Source organism: Physeter macrocephalus, chromosome 8 (assembly GCF_002837175.3).
Source record: "Physeter macrocephalus isolate SW-GA chromosome 8, ASM283717v5, whole genome shotgun sequence".
Lineage (NCBI taxonomy): Eukaryota > Metazoa > Chordata > Mammalia > Artiodactyla > Physeteridae > Physeter > Physeter macrocephalus.
The window spans coordinates 103518431-103536256 of NC_041221.1; the positions used below are offsets into that span (position 1 = coordinate 103518431).

Here is a 17826-nt window from a genome sequence, read left to right on the forward strand (position 1 = left end):
GCACTGAATTATTATTATTTTTGTATACCACAGTTACATAACAAATGACGACAAACTTGGTGGCATGCAACACCCACTTACTAGTTCACAATTCTGTAGGTCAGAAGTTCAAATACGGCATGACGTGGTTCTCTGCTCAGGGTATCACAGGACACGTATCAAGGTGCTGGCCAAGCTCCAGGCAAGAATCCACGTACAAGCTCATTCAGGATGTTGGCAAAATTTATTCCTGTGTGGTTGTAGGACTGAGGTCCCCATACTCATTTTTGCTGTCATCTAGGGGCTGCTCTTAGCTCATAGAGGCTGACTGCATTCCTTCCTTCATCTTCAAAGTCAGCAATGGAGAATATCACTCGTATCAAATCCTTCTCACATTTCAAATCTCTTTTATCAGGAAAAACCCAGGCCCTTTTAAGGGCTCACCTAATTAAGTCAGGTCCACCTAGGATAATGACTTTATCTAATTTCAACTAATTTGAGACCTTACTTACATCTGCAAAATCCCTTCACAACAGCATCTAAACTAGTGTTTGAGTAACTGAGAGAATAGAGTATGGGAAATATGTCACTGAATATAAAAATTAAACAAAATATGACTGGAGTAATTTTGGAGTCACTGACAGTACAGAAAGGACTAAAATCTTCAAGCTATCGGTAGAGTACCTGGGGGTAGGAAATGACTGAAACATAGTAGCCAGTGTTATACACTTCAACACTGGGGGTAGGAAGGTGTTTACACAAGAGTGAGTAAAATGGTCTGGATATACAAATATAGAACAAGGAGGAAAGGTACCCTATCTGAAACCCCAATGGTAAGATGATATGGGAGAAAAAAAATATTAACTAGTTGGAAGGGCAGCAGGGGAAGCAGCGTCCTCAAGAGAGAGCCAGGTTCCAAGTAGAACAAGAAATGGAAAGAGACATTTAGAGACTTGTTTCTAAATATAAGGAAATGTGTTTGGAAAGAATATGAGTTTGAAAGGAATCAGAGGAAGGGTTTCTCAAGTTGATAAATCGTGTCAGAAAAGGGAACACACCGAATTCACAGAGCTATGCGGAAGTCAGAGTCCACAGGATGGTGGGTGACTGAGGGTATCTGGACTGCATATTGTGGCTCAAATGGAGGAAACGGGCAATGAGATTAATTCTAATATCCCTAAGGCTGATAGAAGTGGCAAGGCTAAGTGTTACAAGGATGGCTGTGGTTGTGGTAGACTGTGTGATTAATTGTATATATATATTCAATTCTTCTTGTAGGAGGATCACACATCTGTGATCCTCTGATTTTAGGCCTGGGCATGTGACTTATGCCTCCCTTGCTGCCATTTCTTGCAGGAAGATTTGATACTGATGGAATTTGATATTCCCATCCTGCTTACCTCAGGAGTGGTCATATGAATTTCTTGGGGAAATGAAATGTGGGCAAAAGTGAACTGCCACTCCTTAACAGAATCTTTTAAGTGTCACACTTGCCTGTCCAGATTCCTTTTACTTCTGCTAAAACACTATAATTTTTGTGATAGGCTGATAAGTCAGCCTGTTGTCAGTATCAAGATGATACTGAGCAGAGCCACAGCCATCCATGATGGACATATAGCATTAGCAAAATATGAAATTTTGTTGTGGTAAGTCTCTGATGTTTTGGAATTGTGTTATTGTAGTATAATTGTCCTGAGTGATTTGGTGGTCTTACAATATTCCCAAAGAGTGTTCTGATGGGAATATGAAGGTTGGCAAAGATTAGTCTTATGGCAATTTGTGGATTTCTGTTCTAAAAAAATATATGTGGTGTGATATCCCTTTCCCCATCAGTACCTTTTCCTTAAAGTTTTAACATTTAACAAATCAGGAATTAACTTTTAATCCAAAAATTTATTTTTGTAGCCCTATTTCCACATATACATCAAGTGACCCCTGTTAATTTCTATATACTTCTAACATTATAGCAAAGAGTTCCAAGTACAACATTCTGTCAAGTCTTTTAACCAATAAGGTTATTTTATACAAACTAACTCTACTATGAGTGGGGAACAATTGTAAGAAAGTAGATTAAGCATTGTTAATCACTTATCAAAAGTATAAAAAGGATCAATTCACAAACACATAAAATCACTTAGAATGCTATTGGTTTCAAGCACCAAAAGACTTAAGAAACAAGTACTTCCTTAGGCTCCTATTAAACTCTAGAAAAAGAGCTGACTCCAGGTATGTTTAATAAGTGGGTTCTCCCTATCCTCTGCAATTATTATTTTTATTATTATTATTTTTTGTGTGTGTGTTACGGGGGCCTCCCACTGTTGTGGCCTCTCCCGTTGCGGAGCACAGGCTCCAGACGCGCAGGCTCAGCGACCATGGCTCACGGGCCCAGCCGCTCCGTGTCATGTGGGATCTTCCCGGACCAGGGCATGAACCCGTGTCCCCTGCATCAGCAGGCGGACCCTCAACCACTGCGCCACCAGGGAAGCCCTGCAATTATTTTTAATGCTTCATTTTCTGGAGTGGGGTGGGGGCTTCTAACTTATGCTATCTTTTCTTTTTCTTTCTTTCTTTTTTTTTTTTGATGTGGATCATTTTTAAAGTCTTTATTGAATTTGTTACAATATTGCATCTGTTTTATGTTTGGTTTTTTGACCACGAGGCATGTGGGATCTTAGCTCCCTGAGCAGGGATTGAATCGACACCCCCTGCACTGGAAGGCGAAGTCTTACCCACTGGACTACTAGGGGAGTCCCTAGGCTATCTTTTCAAGTAGCTTTATTTGAAAAGCAAGGAAACATTTTTTTTTCCCTGCCAGAATCACCAAACTTCTTTCTAAATGAGGTTTAATTGTGATGTATAATTGCTATCACTGTCTTTGATATCTAATTGTGGCCAGAAGTATACCATGCATTCATTGGCTTGGCTTGTGTTCCTGCCTAAAGTAATAAGGTGGAATGGTTACTTTAAAAATAAATCCATTTTTAGTTTTTTAAGGAACCTCCATACAGTTCTCCATAGTGTCTGTATCAATTTATATTCCCACCAACAGTGCAAGAGGATTCCCTTTTCTCTACACACTCTCCAGCATTTATGTTATACAGCAGAAACTAACACACCATTGTAAAGCAATTATACTCCAATAAAGATGTTTAAAAAAAATTAAAAAATAAATCCAGCCCATTCTTGATTCCTTGATGAAATCAGCTTACAATGAACACATAGAGTGTTCAGAATAAGTTTGGATAACTGAATGAAAATTAAGATACTACCAAAAAGAGGAAAGAAGGGAATGTCTACTTCATATGCTGTAATTTGTTTATCTAAAACTTAAATATTTATCTCTTGCAGTATTTCTTTGTGAAGATAATGGGCAATAATAAAAGCATCCTGTATTAATTCTGAAGTAAGGCAATGAGCCTATGATAAAACAATGTTGTTTTAATAACTATTTTAAAATATTTTTGAAGATCCACTCAAATCAAGACACTATAAAGAATAGATATAGGATTATCCACAAACATTAGACCATATACTATTTTATTGAGATAGAACAGTAAATATGTTATTATTTTATGGTCATTGCTATAGACATTTCAACGGTTCTTAATTCACAAGGACTTTAGATGGCCTGGGGATTCACTTAACTTACTGTCCAGTTGGCAAATATTCATCTCTTCCTACTAACATGAGAATAAAACCAAAGTCAGTCTTTTTTTTTTTTTTTTTTTTTTTTTTTTTTTTTTTTTTTTTGCGGTACGCGGGCCTCTCACTGTGGTGGCCTCTCCCACTGCGGAGCACAGGTTCTGGACACGCAGGCTCAGTGGCCATGGCTCACGGGCCTAGCTGCTCTGCGGCATGTGGGATCTTCCTGGACCAGGGCACGAACCCGTGTCCCCTGCATCGGCAGGCAGACTCTCACCCACTGCGCCACCAGGGAAGCCCTAAAGTCAGTCTTACAGTCTATTCAGATAATTTTTTTTCTCCTTCTCTTTAATTTATATTTTCTTATTTAATTCATTTATAAACTATACTACTTTAAAGTTCTTAATGCTTTGGTAGAGTTAAAAATGAGATGAAATCATAAATATACTTCCCACAAAGTTCATAATAATGTGTTATCATTAACGTGTTTTGAGGTATATTCTAGGTACTTATCTTTAATCTTGTTCATTAGTTTGATATCTATTGTTGAAAGAAATCGCTAAATGTTATTTTTAACTCTTTTGGCCCATTACACTTTTACTGTGCTTAGTACTGCTTTTATGTTGGTGTTACCTCAGGAGGAATAAAAAATATATATAAATATTTATAAAATAATATTCATGAAAAGAGTAATCTATAAATTTGGAAAATGTTTTCAACATTCTACTCAAGAAGACCATCTCATGTTATTTGGTGGGATATACGTTAATCCATATTTATGCCCTTTGGATATAAGGAGCAACATGTTGCCCTTAGAAACACTGTTTACTGACTTGGCATTCATGAAATTCACTTGGCCTGAATTGTGGCTCAGCCCAGAAGATATGAAATCATTCAGGTTTCTAAAAGGGAATAAGGATAGCATCACCTCCAAGACTCCATTTCACACATCATCACTCAAAATACCTTCACATTTTACAAACTTTTGAAAATCACATTTATCAGCACGCTTACTATTAGATTCAGGGTATATTTCCTTGTTGTTTTTGTTATTTGTTGTTAATATTGCCATTTTGTTTTACTTAGTATAATTGGTATTATAGTGCAATTAACATTTTATTATTCTTTGTATCCAGTCAACTTAGCAAAAGCTAGAATATGAGTTATTGGCAGGTACTCTTGCTGTTATTACATTGAAATTTTCTTATTTTGCATACTGATTGAATGACCATCTGTCCCAATTTTTCATCTCCAAGTTTAAGTATTTGTAATATCATTAATTTGGAAAAAGTAAGATCCTTCCTAAGATATAATAGGCATGTAGTGCATGAAAATAACAGAATATTAATGACATGCGAATTGATTGGAAAGAGTTGAAATGACTCCTCTAACACCTGATCTATTCCACTTATTAATTGATTTTCTTCTCCAACTTATAGTCTATGCATTCATAGTTCACTTGGCTATTCGGTCTTTAACAATGAACCTAAGTGTGAGCATGAATACCTAATTTTTATGTACCAGAACCTGCCTCATTGTCATTCATCAAAACATTTGCCTTCTGGTAGACAAAACAATTGAGCAAGGTAATAAACCAACTCTGTGGCTACAATTATAATACTTTTATATCTATTAAGCTGTGAAGTCAAGTGAGGTTTTCAATTTATACTCATTCAATGCTGTGCTGTGCAGTATCAGGGGCTCTGAACCACTGGTGGATGTCAATTTAAAGCCCTGAGGAACTGGCCAATAGAAGAAATGAGTGATGAGCCAATTCCCAAACATCTATGGTCCTGCTCTGTAAGACTCTTCGGATCATTGTAGTTTTAATTTTAATTGTACTGAACACACTATTAGAGTCTGCATTCAGCTGTTTCCATTTCTAAGAAAAACTAAGAAGAAAAAAATGGATAGATGAGGGAAATAATATAGCTAAATAAAATAAAAACTCTAAAGAAAAGACTTTATTTTTTTTTCTAGAAACAAATAGAATTGTTCTACCTTAAATTTTTATTAACATTCCAAATACCAGAGAACCAATTTGTACTGTAAACAGACTCATTTTATGATAGATATTGGGCACATATTGTTTTGAAAAAAATATAGTAGTTAGAATAGATACATTTTCTTTTTGTCCTAGAATTCTACACTCTAAATCATGAAAACATGTTTATTTCTTTAATAGAACTCCTGGAATAAAATGGACCAAATATTATACACACAGTAATCTTCTTTTTTTTAGGTAAAAATTCTTTGACCATTTTAAATTCAAAATTTCCGTGTGACCATACAAGACAGAAGCTCAGTACTAAGTTTTGATGAACATGTACTTCACTAATTTACATTGAAATCATCAGTTAACTCAATCAGATGTCTACCATTCACATTTCTACAAGTATTTGACATACTCTGTTCCCAAAGTACTACACAGTGATCTTCACTCCCTTCCCAATACTTCTCTAAATCAGTTTTGGATTGATTTATCTGTGTATTGAATTGACATACTATTTGATTAGAATGATGAATAAATTCAATTAAAAGGATAAACCAGTTTTGCACAATAGGCACTGCCTAGGAAACAAATATTGTATAACCATATGGTTTATTGGAAATGTTTACCATAAAACATAAGTAAACTAAAAACAACATCATATTAAACTGCTAAATTTAGTTCAGTTTGCTTTGGGTTGGGAAGAAGGTAAACTTTTTCAGTAACAATATGGCTTTATTTTATAACAATTTCTTAATTTATACTGCAATTTGATTTTCAGTTTTATAGTTCATTTTTTTCTCAAATATTGTGAAACATAGTTAAATATTTAAGATTTAGAAGCATAAATGTGGAGAGATACTATTTATATTTATTGTCTTTTCTAATTTTCATTCATGAGGAAACTATTTTATAATAAATTAACTCAAATATCTAAAAAAATCTAGAAAAAAGTTTTCATATAAATAAGGATGTATTAAATTTTACATCATAAATGTTGAGAGATACTATTTATATTTATTGTCTTTTCTAATTTTCATTCATGAGGAAACAATATTTTATAATAAATTAACTCAAATATCTAAAAAAATCTAGAAAAAAGTTTTCATATAAATAAGGATGTATTAAATTTTACATTATAAAAAATAAAATTTTACAAATTCACTTTATGTGTGTTTGTATGTGCATTTTTCATATAGTAAAAGTTCACTTGCATAATGGGTGATTGAGGATTTTCTCTTTTTTAAAAAACTGTTTTGTCAAAAATTATTTCATGCACACCTATGGTCCTGAATTCATAAATAGACACTTGAATACACTGGAAAATTATACAAAGATGTTTTTATTATTTTTGAAAGTATGTATTTTCAAAAATTGATAAATGGTATTAAATTAAAAAGAGGGAAATCCTTTAAAATAATATTCTCTCTCCTGTATTATTTTTGGAGTTCATTTGAACTTTTTAGAAATTCAAATTAGATGTTTTCTTTATCACTTTTTTTTTTTTTTTTTTTTTTTTTTTTTTTTTGTGGTATGCGGGCCTCCCTCTGTTGCGGCCTCTCCCGTTGCGGAGCACAGGCTCCGGACGCGCAGGCTCAGCGGCCATGGCTCACGGGCCCAGCCGCTCCGCGGCATGTGGGATCCTCCCAGACCGAGGCGCGAACCCGGTTCCCCTGCATCGGCAGGCGGACGCGCAACCACTGCGCCACCAGGGAAGCCCTCTTTATCACTTTTTAACAGTGATCTTTAAAATCTGTGTGTGATTTGGTGAAGAATAATGTCATCTGTTGTTTTAATATGTATCAGAGCTCATCTATTAATATTACAGATGAAAAGCATCTTTTAGGCATGGACTCTTTATTTTTGCCCAAGGACATTAAAAAGTGTATTTCAAGTTAAAAAAAATGGATACAATTCCAGTGATACTGGGTTATACAATATTGTATTATATATAAATACATATATTTCAGTTTCCTGAAAATATGAAAATGTGACACTATATATGTAATGTGGATATATATGTAATATGGAGATTTTACATTCCATCCCTTTATCTTCACTCACCCTTCTATACATTTTAACTGTAAATATTTATTGAGAACTTGCTATTTATGAGAGGTGGTACTAGACATTTGGGATACATCAGTAAATAAATCTAATGAGACACTGATGTCACAGAATTTACATTTTTCAGCAATCAGAGAAGAAGAAGAAATAAGAGGAATCCAAATTGGAAAAGAAGAAGTAAAACTGTTACTGTTTGCAGCTGACATGATACTATACATAGAAAATACTAAGGATGCTGCCAGAAGGGCTCATCAATGAATTCGATAAAGTTGCAGGATATGAATTAATACACAGAAATCTCTTGCATTCCTATATGCTAACAATGAAAGATCAGAAAGAGAAATTAATGAAAGAATTCCATTTACCACTGCATCAAAAAGAATGAAATACATAGGAATAAACCTACCTAAAGAGACAAAAGACCTGTGCTCTGAAAACTGTAAGACACTGATGAATGAAATAGAAGATGACACAAACAGATGGAAAAATATACCACGTTTTGGATTAGAAGAATCAATATTGTCAAAATGACTATACTACCCAAGGCAATCTACAGATCTGATGCAATCCCTATCAAATAACCAATGGCATTTTTCACAGAACTAGAACAAAAAACTTTTAAGTTTATATGGAAACACAAAGACCCCAAATGGCCAAAGCAATTCTGAGAAAGAAAAATTGAGCTAGAGGAATCAGACTTCCTGACTTCAGACTAAACTACAAAGCTACTCCCAGACCGAGGCGCGAACCCGGTTCCCCTGCATCGGCAGGCGGACGCGCAACCACTGCGCCACCAGGGAAGCCCTCTTTATCACTTTTTAACAGTGATCTTTAAAATCTGTGTGTGATTTGGTGAAGAATAATGTCATCTGTTGTTTTAATATGTATCAGAGCTCATCTATTAATATTACAGATGAAAAGCATCTTTTAGGCATGGACTCTTTATTTTTGCCCAAGGACATTAAAAAGTGTATTTCAAGTTAAAAAAAATGGATACAATTCCAGTGATACTGGGTTATACAATATTGTATTATATATAAATACATATATTTCAGTTTCCTGAAAATATGAAAATGTGACACTATATATGTAATGTGGATATATATGTAATATGGAGATTTTACATTCCATCCCTTTATCTTCACTCACCCTTCTATACATTTTAACTGTAAATATTTATTGAGAACTTGCTATTTATGAGAGGTGGTACTAGACATTTGGGATACATCAGTAAATAAATCTAATGAGACACTGATGTCACAGAATTTACATTTTTCAGCAATCAGAGAAGAAGAAGAAATAAGAGGAATCCAAATTGGAAAAGAAGAAGTAAAACTGTTACTGTTTGCAGCTGACATGATACTATACATAGAAAATACTAAGGATGCTGCCAGAAGGGCTCATCAATGAATTCGATAAAGTTGCAGGATATGAATTAATACACAGAAATCTCTTGCATTCCTATATGCTAACAATGAAAGATCAGAAAGAGAAATTAATGAAAGAATTCCATTTACCACTGCATCAAAAAGAATGAAATACATAGGAATAAACCTACCTAAAGAGACAAAAGACCTGTGCTCTGAAAACTGTAAGACACTGATGAATGAAATAGAAGATGACACAAACAGATGGAAAAATATACCACGTTTTGGATTAGAAGAATCAATATTGTCAAAATGACTATACTACCCAAGGCAATCTACAGATCTGATGCAATCCCTATCAAATAACCAATGGCATTTTTCACAGAACTAGAACAAAAAACTTTTAAGTTTATATGGAAACACAAAGACCCCAAATGGCCAAAGCAATTCTGAGAAAGAAAAATTGAGCTAGAGGAATCAGACTTCCTGACTTCAGACTAAACTACAAAGCTATAGTCATCAAAACAGTATGGAACTGGCACAAAAACAGACATATAGATCAATGGATCAGGACAGAAAGACCAGAAATAAACCCAGACACCTATGGTCAATTAATCTATGACAAAGGAGGCAAGAATATACATTGGAGAAAAGACAGTATCTTCAATGAGTGGTACTGGGAAAACTTGACAGCTACATGTAAAAGAATGAAACTAGAACACTCCCTAACACCATACACAAAAATAAACTCAAAATCAATCGAAGACCTAAATGTAAGACTGGATACTATAAAACTCTGAGAGGAAAACATAGGCAGAACACTCTTTGACATAAATCACAGCTATATCTTTTTTGATCCACCTCCTAGAGTAATGAAAATAAAAACAAACGGGACCTAATTAGACTTAAAAGCTTCTGCACAACAGAGGAAACCATAAATGAAATGAAAAGACGACCCACAGATTGGGACAAAATATTTGCAAATGAGATGACCGACAAGGGATTAATCTCCAAAATACACAAACAGCTCATGCAGCTCTATGTCAAAAAAAACAAACAACCCAATCAAACAATGGGCAGAAGATCTAAATAGACATTTCTCCAAAGAAGACATACTGATGGCCAAAAAGCACATGAAAAGATGCTCAACATCACTAATTATCAGAGAAATGAAAATCAAAGCTACAATGAGGTATCACTTCACACTGGTCAGAATGGCCATCATCAAAAAGTCTACAAACAATAAATGCTGGAGAGGGTGTGAAGAAAAGGGAACCCTCCTACACTGTTGGTGGGAATATAAATTGGTACAACCACTATGGAGAACAGTATGGAGTTTCCTTAAGAAACTAAAAGTAGAATTACCATATGATCCTGCAATCCCACTCCTAGGCATATATCTAGAGAAGAACATAATCTGAAAAGACACATGCACCCCAATATGCATTACAACACTACAATAGCCAAGACATGGAAGCAACTTAAAGGTCCACTGACTGAGGAATGGATAAAGAAGATGTGGTACATACACACAGTGGAATATTACTCAGCCATAAAAAAGAATGAAATAATGCCATTTGCAGCAACATGGATGGACTTGGAGATTATCATACTAAGTGAAGTAAGTCAGACAGAGAAAGACCAATATATGATATCACTCATACATGGAATCTAATTTTTAAAAAATGATACAAATAAACTTATTTATGAAACAGAAATGGACTAACAGATATTGAAAACAAACTTATGCTTACCAAAGGGGAATCATGGTGGGGGAGGTATAAATCAGGAGCTTGGGATGAACATACACATACAACTATATGTAAGATAGATAACCAATAAAGACCTACTGTATACGATATGGAACTCTACTCAATATTTTTTAATAACCTATATGAGAAAAGAATCTGGAAAAGAATGAAAATATGCATATGCATAACTGAATCACTTTGCTGTACACCTGAAACTAACACAACATTGTAATTCAACTATACTCCAATAAAATTAAAATAAAATAAAGAATTTACATTTTCATTATGTATTATATGTGTATGTAGTGGGAACAAATGATAGATAAATAAAATAAACAGTGATAATTAGTTTTATGTGTTAACCTGACTGTGCTGAGGAATGCCCAGATAGCTGGTGTTTTCAAGAGATTAACATTTGAATTAGTTGAATGAATAAAGTGGATGTGCACTCACCAATGTGGGTGCACACCATGCAATCACTGAGGGCCCAAATACAACAAAGAAATGGAATAAGGGCAAATTATCTTTCTCTTCCTGAGCCTGGACATCCTTCTTCTCCTTCCCTCAAACATTGGAGCTCTGGGTTCTTTGAACTTTGGACTCTGGGACTTATACCAGTGGCCCCTGGTGCTCAGGCCTTCCTACACAGACTGAATTTCCTACATCACTGGTTTTCCTGGTTCTCCAGCTTGCACTGGAGATCATGGCAGATCATGGGACTTCTTGGCCTCCATAACAGTCTGAGTCAGTTCCTATAATAAATACAATCTCTATCTCTAACCTGTAGCTCTAGCTCTAGCTCTACCTCTATTTCTACATTTACATCTGTGTGTACAATCTATCCTATTGGTTCTGTTTCTCTGGAGAACCTGACTAAACATCTGCCTAAAGCGTACTATTATAGGGTTTTGAATTCTTGACCAAGAAGCTACTTTACATTGCAGCATAAGGAAAGCAAACTTTAAGCTGCTATCTAAGCCATTAAAAGGAGACAACCAACTAACAATTCACTAAAAGAGCTTATAATAAATTTTTTTTAAACTAGACTGTTCCTAGATCCAAAAAAAGAAATGAAATCAGTGGTGTCTAGGAATAGAAAGAGAAACATTGTGCTGGTGAGGTTTCAGGGAAATGAGGGAAGGGAGAAAGGGGCCAGAAGTGAGATGCACAGGCCAAGGCCACATCATAAAAGGCTGAGCAGACCAGAATGGGGGTTTGTTTCTTATTATAATTACACTGGCAAAACATTCCCAGATTTTAAGTAGGAAACCACAGGATATGATTATTTTAAAAATACTATTCTGGCTGTTCTTCACGCACTGCAACGAAGAGTAGCCCCCTCTTGCTGCAACTACAGAAAGCCCGCGGACAGCAACAAAGACCCAATGCAGCCAAAAATAAAATAAATAAACTTATAAAAAAATAAAATAAAATGTACTGTAGGGGGTTGAGGCTGTGAAATAAAATTCATATTTTATGGCAAGACAAGAAAAATTTCAACATAAAAATTCTCCTCTGACCTTTGACCTCCTCTCTCCCTGCACTGTGTATTGTGTATCTGCATTATGCATCGACCAAACCTTCCCTACCTGCTGGACCATGAAGAGCAACATTCTCCAAGAATCAACAACTCCTTAAAAGGTATCATTCCTTCTTGATCTTGTAAGGGGTCACATGACCCATTACAATGATGGCTTAGATCTGGATTATGTAAACTGTCAATAATACATCATTTGATATACAGTCCTGTCTCAAAAAAACTTATACAACTGTGCCTTGACTTCTAATGGGTGAAACAGTTCTCGGAGCTTTCTGAGATGCTCTTCCAAGGTTATATCGGTTTGAATAAAAACTTTCATTTATTTCTTAGATTGAGTGATTAATTTTTCATTGACAAGGAAAAATGGTAGCTCAGAGATTAATCAATGAAATCAATAAGGCTTCATAGTAGTACAGGCAAGACAGAATAGAAGTTGGGACAACGATTGCAGAAGCAAAAATGGTAAAAAGTAGACCCATTTCGAAAATATTTTAGGGTTAATGTGAATAGTATTGAGATGCTAATACATAGTGTTCTTCAGTCTCCTCCATATCCCCAACCCAACCTTTGCCCCAGTTGTTTATTTTCCTCCTTTTAGATAATCAAGATACATTATCAAAAATCCTTGCCTTAGGCCCAGGTGCAGACTTATGCCTTAGGTGCATATAGTTTACTGTTCTTCCTTTATGGTAGCTGAGTGTTAACCAAAAAACCAAGGTCACTTCTGGCAAGGCATTTGTTGTTTAGAAATTTTTGGAGCTTTAATAAAACAAACGTATTATTTAACTTAAGCCACTCCTAACTTTTATAGATGAGGAAATGTAAGCTCCAAAAGGGAAGAAATTTATCATGCATAACAGCCTATCCTCAGCATTCATCACTTTGCTGTGGCATATTACTAATATATGCTCAACAATATGTTTTTTAGAGGCCAAGGTAACATACCTTATTAGTGTCAGGGCTGGAACTATAATGCAAGTCTCTTACCTTCAAAGAAGATCTCTTAAATCCTGTTTTCCCCTCAAATTCAGGAGACTGAATTTCTTCATATCTGCAATCTCGGGCTCTGTTGTGGTCCTGAGTCCGGCTGTAGAAATCATGTGGAAGACAGATTATTATGAATTTTTTGTCATAATCTTTTATTTAAAGAATAACCTTTAACATTTTAAGCACCTAGTTATCTCTATTTTACCACATAATAGCCCAAAGAGGTAGTGCTTATGTCACGTCTCACAGATGAGGGATCAGAGGCTCAAAGGGTTGTGTCAGTTTCTGAAGGTGACAGAAATAGAAGATGTCAACAGCAAATTTAATCCTAGACTATTTGACTCCAAATCCTATACTTGTAAACACTATGCCAAAAGATAACTCAGTACCCAAGCTTTTGATTGAAAATAGTTTGAAAATCACCATCTTCGTTTTCATTTTATTTTTAACTCTTGCTAGTAAAACAAATATGTAAAGCTATTAAATGCCAAAATCAGCCCTGCTTCTTCTCTTGTTATCACTTCTATTATTGTTACCTGGTTCCCTACTTTATGATCTGTCTTAAAAAGAAATTGAAGAATTTTAGATACAATACAATATAAAGAATATTAAATTAACACTTATGTACCCCCAATCCAGCTTAAGAACTGAAGTGCTACCAAACTGCTGAGGCTCTCCACATAGTTCCTATGAAAACAGTCTACTAACTTAATAAGGTGGTTATCATTCCCATGGAATTTTACATGAAATAAAAATGTATAGGGCTTCCCTGGTGGCACAGTGGTTAAGAATCCGCCTGCCAATGCAGGGCACACAGGTTCAAGCCCTGGTCCAGGAAGATCACACATGCCTAGGAGCAAATAAGCCCATGTGCCACAACTACTGAGCCTGCTCTCTAGAGCCTGCAATCCACAACTACTGAGCCTGCGTGCCTAGAGCCCGTGTTCCACAACAAGAAAAGCCACCACAATGAGAAGCCCGCGCACTGCAATGAAGAGTAGCCCCCGCTCACCGCAACTAGTGAAAGCCTGCACGCAGCAATGAAGACCCAACACAGCCAAAAATAAATAAATAAAATAAATAAGTTTAAGAAAAAGTTTAATCTTAAAAATAAAGGTCCAAAACTTAAAAAAAAATGTATATATGCAGGATTTATAATCAGTGGGTTTGAAACAGACAGTATAATTATAACAGATTTGTTTTATTTTGAATAATATTTAAAATATATTGTTAAATAAAATCAAATCTGAACTTGGCTAAAGAAAAACTATTTGAAAAGACTATTGTAACAGGAAGAACACTTAGACCTTGAGATCTGCAAGCATCTCAAAACCAAAGGAAAAAAAAAAAGCTTTTCTTATATAGGAAGGAGTAAGCAAGGTCAGCAAGGACTTTGAGGGGAAATCACTCAAGCAGGTGGGGATGAGCAGACAGCATGGCTGGAGTGATTTAACAGGCATTGTTTCTTACTGTGGCCAGCTAATTATCAGAGTGAGCTTTTAAGGGGGTATGTACTGCCTCTTAGTAATTCCTTAAAAATGGGAGTCTTTAAAGTTCATAGGATTGTGGGGAGGGTCAAAGCCTAATTAAATTTTGGCTGGGCCACATGAGTGAGTAACAGGCAATTTTGCACAACTGGTCAGTCTCTTTGTTATTTTAGATGGATGGTGTCTGTCTTTAAATATTATTAGAGATGGGATAAGAGTCATTTTTGAGGTTTATAGTTTCCAAGGATGGGCTGGTCTTCACTTTCTTGCTGGCCTTGAAGGACTAGTTGTATCATCTGTTGAGCATGGTTTAGGACTAAGAAATCATGGAACATCTAAGAGACTTGACAAAAACTATGCCTAAGAATGTACTAAAGGAAGAGTCAAAGCAAGATGGCACTAATAGGAGGCTCCTGAGATCCCCTCCTGCCATGAACACACTGAATGAACAGCTACACATGGAGCAATTCTCTTTGAAAAACATCCAGAAAGTAGCTGAGTGATTCCTACACATTAGACAAAAAGGAAAATATCCACATCAAAATGGAAGGCTCTAGGGGCTGACTGTGACCCAGAGACCAGGGCTGCTGATAGAGACCACTCCTGCCTTCTCCCTCCAACCTGCTCAAGGAAATTCCTAGAAGGAGCTTTTATAAACATCTCAGCACTGCAGGTTTTACAGCTGCTGCCAAGGGAAAGGTTCCTAAATGTCTGGCTCTGATAGCCAAAGGGGCTTCCATTTGTCAGTCCCAATCCTATAGGACTGTAGCAAACAAAGAAGCAATTCTTTTTCTTAATTTTATTTTTTTCTTATTCCAGTTTTATTGCGATATAATTGACATATCACACTGTATAAGTAAAAAATATGGAATGCTTCACAAATTTGAGTGTCATCCTTGCACAGAGGTCATGCTGATCTTCTCTGTATCATTCCAATTTTTAGTATATGTGCTGCCAAAGCAAGCACCAAAGAAGTAATTAGAACAAGCTATCCTACCAGCTATCCTACTCCTCAAGACACTAGAAAAAGAAGAGCAAATTAAGTCTAAAGTTAGCAGAAGTAAATAAGAAAGATTAGTGCAGAAATAGAAACTTAAAAAAAAAGAACAGATCAGTGAAACTAAGAGTTGTTTTTTTGAAAAGATAAGCAAAATTGACACAATGTTACCTACACTTAATAAGAAAAAAGAAATGAAAACTTAAATAGATAAAATCATAAATGAAAGAGGAAACATTACAATTGACACCATACAAATACAAAGGATTGTAAAAGAGTACTATAAAAATTATACATCAACAAAGTGGACAACATAGAAGAAATGGATAAATTCCTAGAAACAGAAAACCCACCAAGTCTAACTCATGAAGAAATAGAAAATCTGAACAGAATAATTACAAGTAGGAAGACTGATTCAGTAATCAAAACTTCCCAATAAAGTCCAGGACTAGAGGGTTTTACTGGTAAATTCTACCAAACATTTAAAGAAGATTAATACCAATCCTTCTCAGACCCTTCCAGAAAATAGAAGAGGGAAGAATACTTCCAAACTCATTTTATGAGGCCAGCATTACCCTGATACCAAAGCCAGATAAGGACACAAGAAAAGAAAATTTCAGGTTAATATCCCAAATAGATATAGATGTAAAGATTCTAAAAAAAATATTAATGAACTGAATTCAACAGTACATGACACAACAAGAAAAGAAAATTTCAGGTTAATATCCCAAATAGATATAGATGTAAAGATTCTAAAAAAAATATTAATGAACTGAATTCAACAGTACATTAAAGGATCATGCACCTTGATCAAATGGGATTTATTTCTGGGATGCATTATGATTCAACATCACACATTATAAATGTGACAGACCACATTAAGAAAATAAATAATAAAAACTAATGGTCATTTCAACTGGTGCAGAGGAAGCATTTCACAAAATTCAATATCTTTTGTGGTAAGAACACTACACAAACTGGGCATAGAGGGAATGTACCTCAACATAATAAACACCATCTGTGACAAACCCACAACTAACATCACAGTCAATGGTGAAATGCTGAAAGCTTTTCCTCTAAGATCAGGAACTAGACAAGGATGTCCACCTTCATCACTTTTATTCAACATAGTGCTGGAATTCCTAGCCAGAGCAATTAGGAAAGAAAAATAAATAAAAGGTAACTGAATCAGAAAGGAAGAATAAATTGTCTCTGTTTGCAGGTAACATACTAGTATATATAGAAAACCCTTAAATCTCCACCAAAAAACTGTTAAGACTAATCAAAAATTTCAGTAAAGTTGCAGTATATAAAATCAATATAAAAATATCAATGGTATTCTTATACACTAACAACAAACTGCAAAAAACAAATTATAAATTAGGAAAACAATCCCATTTACAATAATATGAAAAAGAATAAAGTTCTTAGGTGTAAATTTAACCAAGAAGGTGAGACATCTGTATGCTGAAAACTATGAATCATTAATGAAAGAAACTGAGGAGGACTCAAATAAATAGAAAGGTATTCCATGTTCATTTACTGGAAGAATTAATATTGTTAAAATGTCTATATTACCCAAAGCACTCTACAAATTTAATGCAATCCCTATCAAAATCCCAATGGTATTTTTCAGAGAAAGAGTCCAGAAATAAACTCACACATACATGGTCAATTAATTTCAACAAAGGAGCCAAGAATATACAATGAGGAATTGGGAGTCTCTTCAATAAATAGTACTGGAATAACTGGAAACCCATATGCAAATGCATGAAATTGGACCACTATCTTACACCAATCACAAAAATTAACTTGAAATGTATTAGACTTAAATATAAGACCTGAGGGCTTCCCTGGTGGCGCAGTGGTTGGGAGTCCGCCCGCTGATGCAGGAGACGTGGGTTCGTGCCCCGGTCCGGGAAGATCCCACATGCCCCGGAGCGGCTAGGCCCGTGAGCCATGGCCGCTGATCCTACGCGTCCGGAGCCTGTGCTCTGCAACGGGAGAGGCCACAACAGT

The 17826-nt window shown here is 35.4% G+C and overlaps 1 long non-coding RNA gene and 1 other non-coding gene across 2 annotated transcripts in view; both read right to left on the reverse strand.

The window, feature by feature from the left end:
* LOC129392339 (uncharacterized) overlaps window positions 1-17770 on the reverse strand; it is a 101320-nt gene extending 83550 nt beyond the window's left edge. The window contains exons 1-2 of the long non-coding RNA XR_008618096.1: window positions 17649-17770; window positions 13324-13423 (exon numbers count right to left, since the gene is read on the reverse strand). This is a non-coding gene — a long non-coding RNA (uncharacterized lncRNA). The remainder of the gene's footprint in view (window positions 1-13323; window positions 13424-17648) is intronic.
* LOC112065512 (U6 spliceosomal RNA) lies at window positions 15670-15777 on the reverse strand. The gene has a single exon (XR_002892066.1). It is a non-coding gene; the product is annotated as a U6 spliceosomal RNA (small nuclear RNA).
* Window positions 17771-17826: the final 56 nt, after the last annotated feature.